We start from the raw sequence: 19,722 nt of genomic DNA on the forward strand, positions 1-19,722 counted from the left end.
TTAGAGGGAAGATACAAATCCAAGGGTGATCAGGTAGAATGATAAAAAAAAACAGGTATGCTGGGCCCATTACTTTCTGTCCTCCTTCCCTTCATCTCCCAAACCATTGAAGTCTAGTAGGTTTTTGTGAGATTTTAATCTGAATTTAGGTGGAACAGGAATTGGGGGAAGGGAAGGCATCTGGACCTGGGGACTGGTACTTGTTCATGTAAGAGGAAGGAAAACTCCTGGAGAATTGGAGGTTACTCTATTCTAGACCTGGAGTCAGGAGTTCAAATCCAGCCTCACATTCTTTCTAGCTGTGTGATCCTGGGCAAATCATTTAAAACTGTTTTTCTCAGTTCTTCATCTGTAAAATGAGATGAAGAAGGAAATGGCAAAACATTTCAGTATCCTTGTCAAGAAAATCCCAAAAGGGATCTTAAAGAGTTGGACACAACTGAACAATGACAAAAATATCCAAATTTCCAGCAGAGAAAACAGGGATTTGGGGCCTTTTACTTCTGGTCTTATTCTGACAGGGTGATTCAGTTTCTCTTGTAGTTGTTTTTGGGCTTCCAGGAGATTTCTTGTTTAGAGATTGGTGAGGCTGCTGTATCCCTTACACCATCTTTGTTCAGCCTGGGGAAGCAAAATTATATATATATATCTGTTCCTGGGAGGTTGGCAGTGATATCATGGCAGTGATAGCTTGACCACAAAATGGCTTATATATCTCAACTGTGCAGTTTTATGCATATTAAGATGCCAGAATGGATCTTCTTAGAAAGTACCAGTCATGAGAGGGTCAGATGAAGGTTAAAGAAAAAGGTGGACAGAAGTCTTTTGAAATTATGGGTTGCACTTCTGGATATTCATGGATTACTCTAGTTGTTTCTATCTGCATGTATCCCCCTCCCTCCTGGGTGCAAAAGGGGTCTGCTTTAACCCTTTGCAGGGCAAGACCCCACCAGGAAACTTCTTAGAGATACTGATAAAATCTGCCTAGCTTGTTGGCAATGCTCAGTACCATCCCTGGAGGAAAGGGATTGGATGATCTGAAGAGCTGTCCTGTGACCATGGGAGTCTTTGGTTTGAATGGGAAACACCTGGAATTCCTCCAATAGCCCTTTTGTGTGTCGTTTAGGAAGGATAGGAAAGAGTTCAGAATAGTGATACAGAAAGGCTTAAAGAGCCAAGGGGACAGGTGGAGAGGAAATATTAATTTGACTGAGCAAATACAGAGGAATGGAGTATTTGAAGAATCTAACACTCTGGAAAGAAAAGGATTGTTTCAGTGGGTAAATATTTGGCTAATATGCTAGGAGCATTCTTTTTCCTCTGAGCTTTGGGAGTGCCTCAGGGCAACCAAATAGTTTTCAATTAGGGCAAAGGAGAGCCTTAGATAATGTTTATGTGGTTGTGTCCCCTGATTCAATTCAACCAAAATGATTATTAGATGCCTGCTATATACAGAGCAATGTAGTGGCAGATGTGAGGAACTAAATGCACATAAGACATAATATATTGCCTGCTATCATTGAACTTCTAGTCTAGTAGACAATATAGAAAACCATTCAGTCAATAGGCATTTATTAATGGGCCAGATATAGTGCTAAATGCTAAAAATACAAAGGAAGGTGAAAGATAGAATTTTCCCACAAGGAACTCACAATCTAAAGGGGAAACAAATAAGCAAATATGTACAAACAAGCTATGTACAGGAAAAAATAGATGATAATTAGTGGAAGAAAGGCACTAGAATTGGGAGAGACTTCCTGTAAGGTGGGGCTTTAGTTGGAACGTGGGAAGCCAGGTAGGAGAGATGAGAAGGGAGAGCACTCTGTGTAGAGTGGACAACTTGAGAGAGTGGTCTGAGCAGAGAGATAATGCATTTTATTCATGAAATAGCAAGAAGTCAGTGTCAATAAGCTAATGCTCCACTTGCTAATGTAATGCCTTGCCTACAGTAGATGTTCAATAGATATTTGGCAAATGAATGAATAAATGTCTTTATGACTGCCGATTCCTCTCTCTGATTTTTGGTTTATGGGCATCAAAACCATATTTGTGTCAGAGGATCCTGCTGTCTTTAAGAGAAGTTTTCTGATCATTGCATCTGGCTGAGACTTAGAGTCCCTTTCTGAGTCCCTCTCTGTAGACATTTTATGGCTTTGATTTGGGACAGTCATTCACATTAATAAACATTGCCAGGTGATTCCCAACCTATCTCCAATGTCTGGAGATGGCAAGATTAGAGACAAGTTCACTCAGTGCAGCTACTTTTGTTCTGTCTAAGCAAAATGAATTCTTCAAATAATCAGCATGCATACTCATCAAACTTTGATTCTATAAACAAATGAAAGAAAGAATTTTCTAGGCATCTTAAGAGGTCACTAAACTTCCACATTTTCTCCCTTTTTTATAATTTTAAATTTGTCTTAATAAAGAGTTGCCAACCTGCTCTTAGCTACTTGAAACTCCTTGAACTCAGATGGAGCAGTTAAGCCTACTGCTCCCATAACTCTTATTACTTTTATGGCTGAATACATAAGAGGTAAATAGAATATAATTCACTCGTCTTCTGCCTTTTCCAATTGACCACAACATACCTTGTCCCCCATCTTGTTTCCCTTTAAATGGACATGTGTCTCTATGAAAGTTACCTTCTCTGTGCTCCCTTTGTGTAGAGTGACTGGGGAATGGGTGAAGGGCAGACATCTTCATCACAAGAATTTCAATGCCATCTGGATTTTCAGTGATGTAAACAAAAAAAAATAAAAAGTTACAAAGTATCTGACATACATTTTCTCATTTTGTTCTTTCCCACCTTTCTCTCTCCCCCCCGCCCATTTAGGCATCTGTTTTTCAATTATATACATCCTTTCATATATATGCATCTCCAGGTCACACTCTCTATTTCCTTGGTAACTTTAGAAATCTTAGGAAGGAGTAAGGTTGGTGCCTCTCCCTCTGAGACAAGAGAGAAGAAATCTTCAGTAGTAGGGTTGGTGAATAGAAGGGATTTCAAATGACCTCAGTCTTCTCAGTGAAGTAAGAGATTGTGCTTTCTTCTCACGGACTCTTGGAGTGTTTAAGGAACTTGGGAAGAGAGGACAAGACAAGAAACATTCTCTCTGGGAAATGAAAGAAGGAATCAGCAAAAGTGGTTGAGTTGAACAGCAAAGGTACCTCTAGGGTTTTTCACCATAAGTTTCTAGTAGTCATTGTTCACGACTTTCTTGACCCTGTAGAATATGAAAGGAGAGAATAGATGGTAGGGATTTCCCAAGGATGAGTATTGGTAGGTAATGTATTTCAGAAGATTGGCAGGACAAAGGCAAAGGTCAAACATTGGCTATGAAAGCAAGCAATGTCACAATTTCAGGGATGAAATGGCAAAACTGGAGAGAGTGTCATGAAGGTGAAGAGAAGAGTTAGTGTGAATGCGAGAATGTTAGAAGTGGAGGAAGAGGAGATGATGATTATTAAAGAAAATTTCATATTTCTAGATCTTGGGGACTGTTTAGTTCCATGAGATTCATGAGATGCCAGTATGTGGTTGAAGTGGCATGAAAAATTTTTTTTTAATTTTTTGAGTTGCAGAGGTTGAGAAATTGTGTGACAAAGATATACAAGAGGTGAACCGGATGCCTATTGAAATCCTCCAAAATCCCAATGAAGTTCTTTCAAAAGTCACTGATGTCCTCCCGCCCACAAAAGCCAATGACTTTTTTTCAGACATCTTCCTCTAGAACACACTTGAAGTTAGAGAGATCATTTATGAAACACTAAATATGTGTCAGGTATTTAAAATTATATTGACACAGTTACCTATTGTTCTCAGTGCTTTTTATCAACCAGTGTGAGTAGAGGAGACATCAAGTCTTCTATCTTTCATATTACCTGCTTTTTGTCATATACCTTGGGGAGGAACAGAGATAGCATGGTCTAACCTCTTTTGCTGAGGTGGACCTATCTGAATTATCTTATAAAAGCTGTTTCCACCTTGAAAAGCTGTCTCCATCTTGAAGCCATGGCTGATCTTCAGTGATCAGCTTGTCTATGTGTTGCTACCTTGATGTACTTTTTATAAAAACTTTTTACTTCTCTTTGTCCTGACTTTTGCCTCTTTAATTGGGGTGAAAGCCCAAAGAAGAATTTTTCTTGTAACACCAGACTCTGTTCTTAGTACTGGGAATGTAAGTAATCCCTACCCTCATGAAGCCTACATTTTTAAAAGGGAAGACAACACATAAAGGGGACCTGCAAATGAGGGGAAGAAGGCAAAAAAGGGCAGTTCACCATGTAAGAAGAAGGAGGGGGGATTCTGGAGAGACTCCAGGCATAAGCAAGGTAAAGCATGGTTGGGATCCTTTCTAAAATGATGGTCCCAAGGAGAGAGTAACTGATGGAGTTTAATTTTCTGGTTGAGCAGAGTGAAGAATTCACACTCAAGAGACCCAGAATTATGGGGAACAGATAAGTTTATTTATGCTTGAGCAAAGGTACAGCTTATCCATGTGGACTGTGTTCTAAGAACTAGCAACTTGTGAAAAGATAAAAGAACTTTTAAAGGGAAAAGTAAGGGAAGGGGTGAGTTGTGAAGGATTTGGGGAGTGCTTAGAAGAATGTCTTCTGGGGCAGCTAGATGGCACAGTGAATAGATCACTGGCCCTGGAGTCAGGAGAACCCGAGTTCAAATTCGGCCTCAGACACTTAATAATCACCTAGTTGTGTGACCTTGGGCAAGTCACAACCCCATTGCCTTGCAAAAAGCCAAAAAAAAAAAAGAAGAAGGATGTCTTCTGTTCAAGTAAGTTTAGGGAATCACAGAAATAGTCAAGAATAATTTGCTCATTTTGGGGGCAACATTGTAATCTAAACATTGTGTACTCCATGGGCCAGATGGTTCTGGCCCATGTCTGAGATAATGTTTGACATAATATGTATAATACCATATACATGCTATGGGGAAGTTTCTGATCAGATACAGGATAGTAAGACAGTCTCTATTAGTTCAAGGAGAGATACAAAACAACTTTTCCCAGAGATAATAGAAAAACAAAAACATTCCCTTAAATTATACAAGTTAGGCTTTGTAGTGAGAAAGTCAGACAAGTTAACTATTTGCTTTCTTCCCAGAATTTTCATTTCAACATAACCAATGAAGAGAGAAGGGCCCCAAGAGGATTATCACATGATCACTGAGGTTTCTGGAGAGATTCTTCAACTATGACTATCATTTGATACCCTCTTCTGGATTAACTTTGTTCCTTTAATTTCCTAGATACTATATTGCTTGGTTCTCCTTCCAGCATTCTAAACACTTCTTATATATTTGTTTTTCTAGTCTTTTCATTTTCTTTCCAATCACTTAATGTTGACTTTTGCTTTTTGCCTTTGTCCCTTTTCTCTATTTCATCCTATACTCATTCCTTGGCAATCTTATCTAGTTTTATGATTTCAACTTATCACTACCATGTTACAGGCTCTCAAATCTTTATACCTAGATCTGGACTTTCAAGCTTCTGACTTGTACTCACAGGATCTATCTGTATGTCCCAGTACCACCACCTCAAATTGAATATGTCTTTTCATTCCCTGGAATACCCCTCAGAAAAACTAGTTTCACTCTGAAAATATCACTATTCCTTGACATGTCCAACACCTGGAATTGGATATCCTGTAAATATCTTAACCTGTCCAAAACTGAACTCATGATTCTCCCCAATATCTCCCCCTATTCTCCAATGCCTTCTTCTTCCTAGCTTCCCTATCTTAGGTTCAAAACCTAGGTGTCATTCTCAACTGTCACAGACAATGTATTATGTTGGTTTTAATTTTGAAACATCCAAACCTCTCTTTTCTTTGACACTACCACTACTCTAACATAGACATTATCTCACACCTGTAATATTGCAATAGTCTGCTGAATGGACTCTCTTCCTTAAGTCTCTTCTATCTTCCATTCTGTAGTCAATGTGATCTTTCTAAAATGCAGGTTTGACTATATCATCCTCCTTTCGATGAACTCCAGGAGCTTCCTGTTCCCTTCAGCTCAAATATAAAATTGGTATTCAATTTCCTTCATAACCTCCCTTCCCCATCCCCTAGCTTTCTAAAACTTTCCAAACTTCTTATACCTTATTCGCCACTTCATACTTTTGGATCCAGTGACATTACTGATTTCCTGGCTGTTTCTCCCACAACACAATCTCTCCTGATGTGAGCATTTTTACTGATTGACTTTCCTGCCTGAAGTTTTCTCCCTCATCATCTCTGGCCACTGGCTTCCTTTAAGTCCTGGCTAAAATCCTATTTTCTATAGGAAGTCTTTTCTAGTCCCCTTTAATTATGTTGTCTTCTCTTTGTTGATTATTTCCAATTTATCCTATATATTATTCGTATAGAGTTATTTGTATGTTATCTCCCCTAGACTATGAGTCTCATGAAACCATGATCTTTGTTTTAGCCCTTCTATTTATCCCCATTACTTAGCACAGTGTCTGAATGTTGATGACTGAGTGACTATTCCCTCTCTTATGTTTCCTGAATCATGGGGCCTAGAGTCAGCAGACTCCTTCCAGATTTACTTTGTCATCACAACTCGGCAACCTTTCCTTGGAAATGGCAGACCCAAAGTCTATCAATCTCTTCAAGTTCTTGTCATGATCTAAGGACCACTAAGTCACTCCCTTAATGTGACTTAAGGACTTTAGTACTATGTTCCAAGTCTCCCCTTCTTTCCAACCTTTGATATAAGTTTTGGTGACTTCATCTTGAATATTGAAGATATTTCTTATCACTCTGGGCTCTCAATTCATCAGTCTTTTCAACTCTGAGCATCACTTATTCCAACCTACCCTAGGGATGCTCTCATCTTAAACTTCACTATCACCTCCAAATGTTCTCCTAGTTGATCCTGAATTCTGGAATTCCATCAGAATCTCCTGATCTTTTTCCCCCCACTTTTCAGGAGTCTGATCTTTGTTTTCATTATTTGCTCAATCTTCTGTCTTCCCCTTTTGTTTTGATTCTGTATCCTCTATCCCAGCTTTATTTTACTTTTTCCAAATATTGACCCATTGCTACCTTGAACTTCAGTGGTTCTCCACCCCTTTCCCTTTTCTAATCTCTTTCTCTGGGTCACTCCTACCATCTAACTTCACTTCTGTTCCTAAATCAGAAGTCAGGAAACTGATAGATTCCCAGAAATTATAATTTGATCCATGGAAAATTCTTATCAAACCTGACTTTTGCCACTCCTCAGAAATCTTTTCCACATCTCTTATTGAACCAATATTATATTCTCCAAAACAGCTCTTCCAAATATCCAAACTTTTTCCTTAAACCCACAACTCTACCCCTGAATCAGATAACCTGCCTCCTAATTTACTGAGTTTAAAATAATCCATCATGAAATATCTTACTTCCCATCCTCCATACTTCATAGTTTCATAAATTTAGAACTGGGATCTCAGAGTTCATTTAAGTCACCATATTATTTTATAGATGAGAAAGTTGAGGTTAAGTGACTTGTCCAAGGTAACTCAGATGGCAGAATTGGGTTTTAAACCCAGATCTTTTGAGCACTTGCTTAGCTGCACTACCCTGACCCTCTACAACCTTACTCATACTTCCTCCTTTGCACCAGTCTCTGAGATTGAGGGAGTTCTCCCTTTTGCCATAACTAACCCTGATGATCTGTTCTTGCTGCTTTCTTCTTCTCTTCTAGAGCTTATTTCATTTATTATCTCCCTTTGATAACTTTAAATTTCTCCACCTTTACTGGCTCCTTTCTTGTTGCTTAAATATCTCATTAAAAAGAAAAACGTAAATTCCAAAGTAAATGCTTTCCTTATCCTTGACATCTTCTTATTTTTGTTTTATCCCTCTCCTCACTCTGTTAAATTTCTAGAAAAAAGTCATACATGATTTTTGCTGCTTTCTTTTTCTTTCCTTTTTTTTTTTACATTTTAAAATGAAAAGTTTTATTTTTGGCTTTTGTTTTTAGATCACCTGTTTCCCATTGACCCCAGCTGCCTCCTGGAGAGCCATCCTTTATGGTAAGAATTTTTTTAAAAAAAGAAAAATTTCAATAAAATAAACCAATATGGAAAAAAGTCTCATAAGACATGGTTTTCCACATATATAGTCCCCCATCTCTGCAAAGAAATAGCAGAATATATCTTCTTTGAGGCTAACCTTGGTTATTATCATTTTGTGGCATTCAGTTTTGACTGTTTTTCTATTGTTCTTTCCACTTCATATTATTGCAGTCATTGTGTATATTGTTTTCCTGGTTCCTTTTACTTCATTTTGAATCAGTTCATGTAAGTAGTTTGGTGCTTCACTATTATCATTATATTCATCATTTCTTACAGCACAGTAAAACTCCATTACACTCATGTACCACAATTTGGTCAAATGGGAAGTCAAATTACAAGGTACTGTGGAGTAGGTGCATAGTGAGAAAGTATATACACATATTTTATAACCCAGAGATTCCATTTCAAGACATATATACTAAACCAGACAATGACAAAAAGAAAAGTGCTCTCTCTCACTCTCTGTATATATGTATATATATTTTAACACATAATACATATGTTCTAATATATATCAAATATTTGTTCTAACACATATATTTATTAAATATATATATATGTATATATATATATATTCTAAAATATTTATAGCAGCACTTTTTGCAGTAGCAAAGAATTGGAATATTAATATCTATCTAATGACTATTGACCAAGGAGAATAAAGATTGAGAAAAGGACAGCAGATTTGGCAATTGTTAAGTACTGTTCTATTTTTCTACACCCATTATTTTATTCACTTCCCAGAAAACTTTTTTTTTTTTCAAGGCAATGGGTTTAAGTGACTTGCCCAAAGTCACACAGCTAGGTAATTATAAAGTATCTGAATCTGGATTTGAACTCAGGTCCTCCTGTCTTCCAGGGCTAGTGCCCTATCAACTGAACCACCTAGCCACTTAGCTGCCCCCTTCCCAGATAACTCTTGGCCTGGAGCAGAGTCCATGCTCTGGAGAGCTTATCTTTTTATCTCTAAAAGTTCTGGTCTTGTTGTCTAGATTGGTCAAGTTATTGGTTACTTTAATGAGAGCAATTTCAGTTGAGGGATTAGCTGGAAGCCATAAGGAAAAGACTGAAAAGCAGAAACATTGTGGGTAAAGACCCCAAGGCTTGCCTTTGTTTTCTCTTGAGATTTCTGAGAGTGGTAGTACATACCTGCTATCTCTACTATGGGGTATTTTCAGTTGGTAGATCTTTTCAGTCAGGGAGTACTGAGTTATAGTAAAGCTAACATTAATTGGATGTTTGTACAAAAGTCCAACATTAATGCAGTGATTTCCCCTCTTCTCTCCTTGCTGTCCCCCTCCCCACCAATATGGAATAGAGGAAAGCTTTAATACTGATTAGCATTGAGATCCCACCTGTGAGTGAGAGAAAATGGGTATCATCAGATGACAATAAAAGAGTCAATTATGGAACCTCAGAACTGGAGGAAGCTGGGAAATTAATTCCTTCTTCAACTCTTTAATAAATAGTCAGCTAACCTCAGTTCAGGGAGATCTATTTAGGGTCACTCTACTTAGAAGCTTCCATATTCTTCTTCAGCTGCTTTTAAACAAATGGGCCTGAAGGCCTAGCTTCATCATGACAGAATGTTTTACAACAAACAGACCAAGTTTCTGTGAGTGAATGTATCCATGAAAGGTTTGAGATGGCACTTTTATGCTACAGACATCGAAACTCACCTCTCCTCACGGTGCAGGGTCCCCAAGTGTGTTCTTTAGCAACTCACGTCTTCTTGTTATTGTTGCTCCCACCTGTCTCTGGTGCTACAACAAATCAAGAGATATAGTCTTATTGAGAAATAAAGGAATATTGCTTGAAAGAGTTTTTGTTGTTGTTTTATCGACAGGGCTGAAAGAGTAGAGACATAGGGGAGTAATTGGATATATCCTTTCTGCTTGCAATGACAGTATTGATAGGCTAATGATTCCAGAACTAGAAAAGGGGTGAGCAGGGAAAGTGTGATATCATGAGTATATGTGTACATCAGCAAAGTAGTTGGTAAGAAGATGGTCAGGGAATAAACTGAGGCATGGCTGGAGTGGTCCTGATCTTAAATTGTAGCCCATGTGATTTTTTTTTTTTGCAAGGCAAATGGGGTTAAGTGGCTTGCCCAAGGCCACATAGCTAGGTAATTATTAAGTGTCTGAGACCAGATTTGAATTCAGGTACTCCTGACTCCAAGGCCGGTGCTTTATCCACTATGCCACCTAGCTGCCCCTCCATGTGAGAGTCTTAATGAGCTGAACAAGGCTCTGTAGCAGAAGATCTGGAGATGAAAGGGTTAAGTCATTCAGAACAAGAACTCTGGACCAGAAGGCTATAGGCTAAGAGATGTCTGGGGAGTCAGGTGGATTAAGAAATGATTGTGGAAAAGATTTAATAATAGTTTTTAAGCAAACTGAATTGGTAGTGTTGAGTTGTTTAGTGTTTTTTTCCATTGTGACTTTGATAGTAAATGAATTTATAGTTTAGCAAAAGAGAATTGGGGTACATATCAAGAAGAATTTTATGATAATATGAATTATAAGATATTTCAATATATGTTTAAAGAAATTCTGAAAATTTTGAAAATTTTTAAAAAATAGCAAAAAGAAAAAGAAAACTGTAAAATCAAAAGGCATTAGAAAGGTATGAACAGTACAATTGGGTTAAATATTCTAAAATTTTTATTATATTTAAAAATTATATTCTCAAAGCATGGAGTATAGTGTACTGACATTACCACTACCCTGGATCAGGCCCTTCATCACCTCATTCTTGATTATTCCAATAGCTTGCTCTTTGGTTTATCTGCTTCAAGTCTCTTCCTACAACCAGTATTCCTCCACTCAGCTTTTAGATGAATTTCCTTGAAGTGTGGGTCTGACCATGTTGTCCCTCACCTATTCAAAAAACTCCAATGGTTCTCTATTACCTCTAGGATCAAATACAAAATTCTTGATTCCAGTCTTCTCCAATGTAGAACTCCTGCTGACCTTGCTGTTCCTTCCACAAGACTCCTTCCCCCAGGCATTTCCATAGATTAAATGCATCAGTTCCATCTCCCCATTTAACTGATTTCCTTCAGGTTCCAACTAAAGCACCTTCTACTAGAGGCCTTTCCTGGTCCCCCTTAATGCTGGTGCCTTCCCTCTAGTCATTATTTCCATTTATTCTGTCTATATCTTGTTAGTGTCTTGCCAATGGAAGGTGACTTTCTTGAGGTTAGGGATTCTGTTTTTTGCTCTTCTTGGTAACCCCAGTACCTGGAACATGGTAGTTGTCTAGTCAATATTTGTTGACTTAACAGCATGCTGATCAATGGGTTGCCCCAGTCACCTAAAGTGTGATGCTGAGCAAATCATGACCTAAGCCTTGTTTTCCTAATCTGTAAAATGAGAATAAAATGCCCTACTCATTCAGTTGTTAATAGTATCAAATGAGATAGTCTTTAAAGCTCTTTTGTGGTTGGGTTATGTGATTTGCCCAGGGTCATGCAGCTGCTAAGTATCTGAGACCAAATTTGACTTCAGAAATATTTATTTGCATTTTCTACTGCCTCATCTAACTGCCTAATTGTTAATATTAGCATCATTGAACTCAATGATAGCTATCATTTATATGGTATTTTAAGGTTTGCCAAGAACTTTAGGATAAATCTCATTTTGACTCTTACAACCCTGGGGGCAAGTATTATCCCCATTTCACAGGTGAGAAAACTGAGGTTTCACAAAGTTAAGTGACTCATAGTGGGGTATCACAGCTAAGAAATGTCTCAGGCAGGATCTAACTTGAAGTCCAGCACAATATGTGCTCTATCTCCTGGCTGTCCATATTTAACACTATAAGGAATCTTTAGAGATTGTTATTGGCTAAGAAAACCACATGTCTGTGATTCTACAGAGATAATTACCTTTATCTTACTGTCATGGGGGTCCTCCTTAGGGAATTTGAAGAGTTTTTTTTAATGTTTTTATTTTTCTTTTCCTTTTCTGGAACTGCCTATACCTGGATTCTTAAATCTCTAAGATACAGGTTGTCTAGGAATAGTCCTAAGATCTTTGAAGTGGTGAAAGGTCTTCTGTGAGACCTTTAGGACCTTGCCACCAAGGGGTGGAATGTTGTAGGAACATCATCTACAACACATAGCCTGGGCTAGTTTTCCCATTCAAAGCTAGGAAAAATGTTCTCTAGACTTAATTGGCCCAGGAGTCTAAGACTCAATCCCTCAATGTTTAGAATAGAGGAAGTTTAGGAGGAGTCATAGGTCTCAGTTCACCATGGCAAATATGGACTCAGAGAAGGTGCATTTAACTGAATCAATGCTATAGCCTAGTAGCATGCCTTGTTAATATTCAGATAGCCTAATTCCAAACCTGAACCTCTGGACAGTCTTGAATCAGACTAGGTTCACAATAATTTCCTAGATATTAGGAAAGAATTACCTAATAAACTTTGAGCTATATAAATATAAAATGCTGGCAAATTCCTGGATTTGGCATCAGAAGACTTGAATTTTCAAATTTTGCTAAGACCACCTAGATAAGTCATTTCCCATCCTATGGGACTAAATTTTTTCATATATATAAAGATGGGAATTAGACTAGATGGTTTCTAAGCTCTTTCTTTAGATCTGCAAGTATTATGACTGGATTAATTATTTTGTTATCATTTAGCTCTAGTCAAAAACAACTTGATTACCTGCATTAATCTCTCTTTGAAGTAAATTAGTCTTACACTGTTCTTAGAGCTTGGGCACATCCTACCTCTCATCTCTCTTTGCAAATGAGTCGGTTTTCTGCATAGTCATGATGCCATACCTGTCCTCTAGCTAGTCTCCTTCAAGGATTGTAGTCTTCTCTTCATGTTTCTCAAAACAGCCTCCTTCTTGTTGCTGATCACAAATCTTGCTTCAGCTTTCTTTGATTTCTCCAGTGCTGTGAACATTAGCTACTGTAATATCCACCTTTGATTGCACAAATAATTGCAGAGATAAAAGGTAACGCCCTTGGTTTGTGTGGAGAATCTGAAATGAACTTGTAAATGGGTATGTGGCTATTCATTCCTTTTCCCCACAGTGGGATATTTCAGTTCCTTAGATAACAGCAGACAAAGAGAGGATGTGTTTTTGGAAGCTGTTAAATTACATACTTTAATGCGATCACAGTGTCTGCCGATTACAAATATTAGCTCTTTGAAGCTAAAACCTTCAAGACTGGTGATCAAGACCTGAATCAGCAATTGGCCACTCATTTGCATTGGGTGTTATTTCCCCCACAATCATGTGTTCCTAAGGAAGCTATTTCTTCTCTCTCTCTCTCTCTCTCTCTCTCTCTCTCTCTCTCTCTCTCTCTCTCTCTCTCTCTCTCTCTCTCTCTCTCTCTCTCTCTCCCTTTTCCCCAAGGCTTCCTCAATTACTTTTCGTTCAGGTTGACTTACCATTTTATTACGCCTAATGAAACTCAGATGGGAAATGGGTCAGCTTGGGTCAAGCTCCTCAGCTTCAGAAGGCAAAACCGAATACCAATACTCCTGGGGTTTGTATGCTCAAGTCATGTCAACCTGTATTTATGGAGTCTTTGTAGAGTCACATTGCACTGAATTGTGGTCTGCCCTATGTGCTGGGGAGGACAGAGAATGATACAAGAGAATAAGAATTGAGTTCAATTCAACAAATACTGCAAATTATCTAACATTGGTTACTTACTATGCACAATAATGTTGCTTAGGACATAAGAAAGAAAAATGACAGCACCTGCTTTCAAGAACCTAATAATCTATAAAGTAAAATAGGGCACATATACAAAGAAGTATACTACCAACGGAAATTTGATAGAGACATGTCAGGTAAGCTAAGCAGTTATGAAGTACTCTGTGCTACACATTGAATATAAAAAAAGCAAGGTCAAAAAGGAAAAAGAAAGGAAAAAGGAAAGCTAGTGAGAGCTCCAGATCTCTCCTAGTAGGAAAAGATCATTTTTTGTCTGGCACCATGCGGAAAGGCTTCCTGGAGGAGTTGAGGCTTGAGATGAGTCTGGAGAGAGGACAACAACTTAAATCATGGAAGAGGAGGAGGATGATATTTCAGGTTTAAGAGATGCATGGACAAACCAGAGGGCAGAATGAAGAGTTAGCAGTTTGGCTGAAACGTAGAGCACAAGAAATGGGGCTGCCAAGGCAGACATGAGTCTAAAATACTGAACTGGAGATTGCATTTTGTTTCACTTCAGGACCAGACAAAATACAGTAACACTGAATGAGCATAAATGTAGAGTTTCATCCTTGGGTTCAGGAAAATGACTTTATTAGAACCACATATGTGACAAAGGAAAAAAAGGGTGAATGAATATGGTGAGAAGTTTTAAGGTATAGAAGAAAGTTGTTGAGGGAACTCAAGAGACCTTGACCTTCTCACTAAAGTAAGAGATGAGAGCATATACAGAGAAAGAGGGACTTGAGGTGAAGTCAAAATTTGAGTAGAGAGAAGAAATTATTATAAGTCAAATTATTATAGGTCAAATGTTTTTAAGTCAGTTGGAAGAATCTAAATCAACTTAGAAAGTTTATGGAATCAGAGATAAACAAAAAGATTGTCATGGAAAACAAAGGCTACATGGCCTGGAATTGGGAAGACTCATCTTCCTGAGTTCAAATCTGACCTTACTATCTGTGAGATCCTGGGTGAGACACTTACCACTATTTCCCTCCCTCAATTTTCTTATCTGTAAAATGAGCTGAAGAAGGAAATGGCAAACCACTCTAGAATCTTTGCCAAGAAAAACCCCAAATGAGCTCCCAAAGAGTCAGACACGACTGAAAAATCACTCAGAAAATAAAAAGACCCAGGAGAGGTTAAATAGTGATCATTTGAAGGGATTCCAACAGTCTTGTATTGATTCATAGTCACTCAAAAGAGTTTTATCTAGTTATCTACATAAGAAAAACTAAGTGGATGAAGGATGATAATCAATGAAGTTGAACAAACATCTCATAGAGCTGGTCCATTGGTACAAAAGTCTTGGACAGAAATTGCAGCTGGGCTTAGAATTGAATAGATGTTGTAAAGTAGGTTGGGTGGTTACTGGAAAATTGTGCCTTGTTTATTGAAAACAAAGATAAAAATGTAAATTACATTTTATTCAGAACTTAAATAACTAGAACAGAGTGTGTGTATGTGTATATATATATACACACATACACACAGCAGAACACAAAAAGAGAATTCTATATGAAACTATCAATTTCCATGCAGGGCTTTTAATGATTCAGAGTTTCTCCCTGAAATAAAATCCCATTTGTATGTGTGTGTGTGTGTGTGTGTGTGTGTGTTTTTAGAAATGATATTCTTTTAGTGATGCTTTGTGTGATGTGGCACAGATTACCATCACACTCTTGGAAGAATTTAAGCTGGGGGTCACCCTCAGCCATTGGGCACACAGAATGGGTGTAAATGGGATGCAATACATTACAAATGAAAAATAATGTAGAAGTTCTCATTAGAGAGATGCATGAATGGAAAAAAATAGGAGCCACTCATAGAGAAAATGTGAAGGATGACTCATGAACAGTCTCCATGCTTTCTATCAAGAGATTTAGAGGATAGCCCCTCTAGAGAATTTGTGAAGAACACTAAGACTTGTGCTGAATAGATAGACCTGAATGGATTGGAAGGAGTCCCCATAATCCATAAGCTGTCACAGATCCATCTTATTATCTCAGGGAGTATGAAGAGGTTTGTGTTTAACAGTTGTTAAGACAGAAGCAGCCAAGTCAATGAAGTCAAGGTTTCCTAGCAAAAGGAAGGGGATTGATAGATCCCAGACCTGCCAGTGTATTATATGAATCTGAGCTCCAACTTCAGCTGGGGAGGCTCAGTGTTTCCACATGGGGTAAAAAAAAAAGAGCAAAAAAATAATAGCTATTATTTATATAGCACCTATTATGTGCCAGGAAATTTGCTAAGCACTTCACATTATCTTAAGTAATCCTCACTACAATCCTAGTATGTAAGAAACCAAAGTAAATAGAGGATAAGTGACTTTCTCCCCTAGGGTTAGGTGGGTGGGGTTTACAAAACTTGTATGTGTCTGAGGCCAGATTTGAACTCTGGTATTTTTTACTCCATTGACCATTTACTATCCATTTGTGCTAGCTAGCTGCCCTTAGAAAGACAAGATTCACAGAGCAAGACAAATAGCAGGAGAATCATTCCCCAGGAGTGCCAGGTTCTTCTTGATTGTGGAAGAGACAATCTGGAGCCTGAAAACCTGGTTGCTGAACTGTGATCAGATTTCTATCCCCTGAGTTTTGTTTTCCATTTGCAGTCTGGAAAGGAACCCCTCCCCCCCTCAAAAAAAAGAAAGAAAAAGAAAAAGAAAAGAAGAGCCTGTTTCCTAAGTGTGATTGGTGACACTTGGAGAAAGTTTAAGTACAATTCTTAAAAGTAATGAATTAGATAACACCCAACTTCTTTTCACTGCAGGCTTGAAGTTGTGGTGGTGATAAAGGTATGGGAAAAAGTATGAAAATCTTAGCAAATTGAAGTGGAAGAGTGGGAGAAAAGTGGCACTTTCAACTGGGAGAACACTAAGGTGATTGATCCCTAGTGTGATTCCCTCCCATGATAATGGACTAATTTTTATTCTCAGTATAGCAGTTGATTTGTTTCTTGGGTTCAGTTCTGCTCTGCTAAGAATAGTGACTCAGACTGAGGAATGTAGATTTTAGAGAGAAAATAGAGATTAAAGGAAGTTGCACTATTAAGAAAGTGATAGAAAAGTTAGAAAGAGTTTAAGAGAAGACCACGTAGATTGCTGATTGAATTGGCCAGGCCAGCTGATTAGGGTTCAGCAGGAGACTGGAAAGTAAAAAAGGGTTCGAGCTCCTCCCTTCTTCTCCTTAAATTCTCTCCTAGAGTCCATGGGAGAGGTGGTAACCTGGGAATGATCCAAGTCCCTCATTGGAGATTTTGCCTTTAGGGGAGGGGATCTCTTTTGGGTGGTCTTCCAGGCCCTGTGCTCCCTGGCTGCCACATCAAAAAAAATAATGCAATCCAAATAAGGTTGAAGGTCAGGCCCTCAGGTGTGGAAGGATGAAGGAACATTCCCTTTACAATGCAAACAAAAGATTTACGAAGTTTGTCTCCAACTCATCACTCCCATGCCCAGTTTTCTCAGCATCATCACTCTATTACTAGTTCTTCAGGTCATAGATTGCTTTGATAGTTTCTCTTTGTGTTAGTCAGCACTTAACACTAGAATTATTCAGAATACTCCCTTCCCTTCCCTTCCCTTCCCTTCCCTTCCCTTTCCCTTCCCTTCCCTTCCCTCCCCTCCCCTCCCCTCCCCTCCCCTCCCCCTCCCCTCCCCTCCCCTCCCCTTCCCTTCCCTTTCCTCTCTTTTAGGAGTTCTTAACATTTTTTTTGTAAGGGAATGAGATTAAGTGACTTGGCCAAGGTCACACAGCTAGGTAATTATTAAGTATCTGAGATCACATTTGAATTCAGTTCCTCCTGACTCCAAGGCTGGTGCTTTATCCACTGTGCCACCTAGCTGCCCCTAAACTTGTTTTCAAAAAATATTTTGAAAAAATATTTCAAAAAATATTTTGAAACTTGTTTTCAAAAAATATTTCAAAAAATATTCTGGGGTGGCTAGGTGGTGCAGTGGCCCTGGAGTCAGGAGTACCTGAGTTCAAATCCAGACTCAGGCATTTAATAATTACTTAGCTGTGTAGCCTTGGGCAAGCCACTTAACCCCATTTCCTTGCAAAAACCTAAAAAAAAATATTCCAATGCAATAGGTTTCCTTTGTAATTCTATGTTTTGTTATGAAAAGACATTATTCTGAGAAGTGTTTATAGACTTTGGTAGACTACCAAAGGAATCCTTGACACACAAAAAGTTAAGAATCCCTGGTTGAATAAACACAATGACAGATTAAAAGTTTAAAAATAACAGAGAGTAATGGGAGTAACTAGGTGACTCAGGAGATAGAATGTTGGGGCTGGAGTCAGGAAGACCTGAATTCAAATGTGATCTCAGAGAGACGAACCATTCCAATATCTTCATCAAGAAAACCCCATGGATAGTATTGATGTGCTATCTATGGTTTATGAGGTCACTAAGAGCTGGACAGACTGAAGAATAATAACAACAACAATGACAGGAGAAGGAGAGAATGGACAGTCTACTTTCGATTTGGAACTGGGATATTTGAGTCTGAATCTGGTTATCAACTGAATTATTGAGAACCAGATACTTAGTCTTCCTTCCCATTGGGCCTGTTTCTATTTTTATCCTGCCTCTATCTTGTCTGCACATAGTTGTCTCCCCTATTAGACTGAGTCATTGGGCTATTTTTGCTATTTTTTTTAATCTCTTGTCCTTGTCATTATGCTTGACTAGTTGGACAGTTGGTTCTTGCCCATTATTAAAGAAGAACATTATGGCATAATTATATTAGAGACAAGTTACAGTATGTCTGACTGGCTCATAATGCTTTACAGGCACAGATAATCCATGTGAACACATTGGATAGTTACTCTAAACTTGTGCATCTCATATTTTCTTTGAGCTGCTTCAATTCTGCCTTCCTCATAGAGCATGGTATCCTCACCAATGAAGACAGGCCTTGCTGGGCAGTCCTGTAACAGTGTCTCCTATGCTGTAAAATCAATTCCAAAGTTCTTGAGAGAGACCTTCCAGGTGTCCCTGTATTGTCTCTTCGTCTGACCCCCTTGTGCTTGCCCTGTTTGAATTGTCCATAAGATAGTCTTTTTGGCAAGAGTAGAGCTGGCATTCGAACAACATGGCTAGTCCTTCACAGTTGCACTCTCTAGTAACATTTGAATGCTTGGCAGTTTAGCTTGAGAAAGGACCTGAGAATCTGGTATCTTCTTCAGGTGATCTTCAGGATCTTCTTAAGACAAATTAAATGGAAGTGATTCAGTTTCCTTACATGGCACTGGCAGACTGTCCAGGTTTCACAGGTCAGTAAAATGACTCTATAAACCTTCAGTTTGGTAGTCAGTCTAATAACTCTTTTCTCTCTCAAACTTTCTTTTGGAACCTCCCAAATACTAAGATACCTCTAGCAATGTGTGAGTCAATCTCAATATCAATGTGTACCTCCTTGGAAAGGACACTACCAAGGTAAGTGAACTTGTCCACAGTACTCAAAACTTCTCCATTTGCTATAACCTATGGTTCCATATATAGATGGGGTGGTTCTGGCTGATGGAGCATCTATGTTTTATTGGTGTTGTTAGACCAAAATTAGCACAAGCAGCAGAGAATCTATCCATACTCTTTGCATCTCAGCTTCAGAGACTGCATTGAGTGCATAACCATCTGAAAACAGAACATCATTCACCAGCACTCCCTTCGCTTTGGTCTTATTTGTAGCTTTTCAAGTTGAATAATTTTCATCTGCAATGAAGGCATTTGATAACATGACTGAAAACATCATACCAAAAAAGCATAGGCGCTAGGACACATCTTTGTTTCACTCCACTGGTGACTGGGAAATCCTGAGAGCATTGTCCACTATCTAGAACCCAGGCATGTACACTGTCATGAAACCGATGTACAATTCTGATGAACTTCTACAAGGTAACCAAATTTTGATATAATTTTTTGTAAACCTTTATTACT

General features: G+C 38.4%; 1 long non-coding RNA gene across 1 annotated transcript; it reads right to left on the minus strand.

The window, feature by feature from the left end:
* On the minus strand, nucleotides 1-10,090 carry LOC141521817 (uncharacterized). The gene is made up of 3 exons (XR_012478065.1): nucleotides 9,770-10,090; nucleotides 2,646-2,726; nucleotides 1-621 (listed from the first exon to the last, which is right to left on the minus strand). It is a non-coding gene; the product is annotated as an uncharacterized LOC141521817 (long non-coding RNA).
* Nucleotides 10,091-19,722: the final 9,632 nt, after the last annotated feature.

The sequence above is a fragment of the Macrotis lagotis genome, chromosome 1 (genome assembly GCF_037893015.1).
Source record: "Macrotis lagotis isolate mMagLag1 chromosome 1, bilby.v1.9.chrom.fasta, whole genome shotgun sequence".
NCBI lineage: Eukaryota > Metazoa > Chordata > Mammalia > Peramelemorphia > Peramelidae > Macrotis > Macrotis lagotis.